Genomic DNA, 1,544 nt, shown 5'->3' on the forward strand with positions numbered 1-1,544 from the left:
ATATACATATACATATACATATACATATACATATACATATACATATACATATATATATATATTTATAAGTTTAGGAATGAGGTTCGGAAGCAGTAGGGGAAAATTAGAATAGATATGATGATCAAAATACCTTATATATATGTATAACATTTTCATAGGGTAAATAAAATATATTTTAAAAAGAGCTTATCAAAAATGTTATTGGTATTTTGGTAGAGATTGCATTGAGTTGTAGGATGGCTTTGGATTGTTTAAATGATTTTAAAATCATTTTCCAATTTATGAAAAGAGCAAGTATCTGCACTGTGTTGTGGCTGCCATAAATATCTTCCTTCTACATTTTGTAATTTACACTTTAGATGTCTTCCTTGTTCAAATTTACTCTTAGCTATTTTATTTTTTGAATAACTGCAAGTAGGATTTTTTCATGATTTCCTTTTCAGCAATGTCATTATTGGTGTATAGAATGTTAGTCATTTTATATATTCTGTATACTGTAGTTTGGTTGTCTTTTAATGGAATTTTACTTTTTTCTATATATAAAATCATACTATCAGAAAATAGATAATTTGTCATTCTTTCTTCTTATTATTTGCATGATATTCTCACCTCACTGGCCTAATTACACTAGCTAATGTTTCTTGTATTTTTTGAATAAAAGTGATGAGAGAACTATCTTTATCTTGTTCTAGATTTCAGAGATAAAGCTCTCACTTTTTTTTTAACCCAGAGTTGGCTGTAGTTTTGTTATATAATAGACTTTATTATGATCAAATGTATTTCATCTAGAACTTGTTCTTTTTTTTATCATGAAAAGACATCGAAGTGTTCAAATGTATTTTCTTGCATCTGTTGGGCTAATCATGACATCTGGTCTTCATTTTATTATTGAAATATATTATCATTTTTCATTGGCATAGGTTGGATTATATTTACTTCTATAAACAAATCCCATTTGATTTTGATGTGCTTTCTATTAACCATGTTATTGTATTCAACTTGCTATTTTCTTGTTCATGAATTAGTATCTATGTTCATTAGTCCAATTGGCCTCTGGCTTTAATTATGTCACTATCTGATTGTAGTATTGTGCCACTATCTGATTTTAGACATCACAGAATGAATTTGGAAGACTTTCTTCCCTTTTAATTTATTATAGCTAGATAGAGAAAAAAATGGCATTACATTTTTGTAATTTTATTCCAAGATGGCATGGTGCAAAATTTAAGTGAATAAAAGTAGCACAGTCTATAGGTAAACCAAAGTATAGGATTGGGAAAATTTAATATCCTATTTACTTTTCCCCTAAATTACTGAAATTGATTTTCCAGAAACACATGATGGACTCATATTTAAAACACTGAACATTCTATTTCTTAACCTCAGAGAACCATCTCCCATATGGTTACACTATTCCTAATTTACTACTGTAATTATTTTCCTCTCCTCCTCTCCTCTCCTCTCCTCTCCTCTCCTCTCCTCTCCTCTCCTCTCCTCTCCTCTCCTCTCCTCTCCTCTCCTCTCCTCTCCTCTCCTCTCCTCTC

Source organism: Grammomys surdaster, unplaced genomic scaffold (genome assembly GCF_004785775.1).
Source record: "Grammomys surdaster isolate TR1022 unplaced genomic scaffold, NIH_TR_1.0 224, whole genome shotgun sequence".
Taxonomy (NCBI): domain Eukaryota; kingdom Metazoa; phylum Chordata; class Mammalia; order Rodentia; family Muridae; genus Grammomys; species Grammomys surdaster.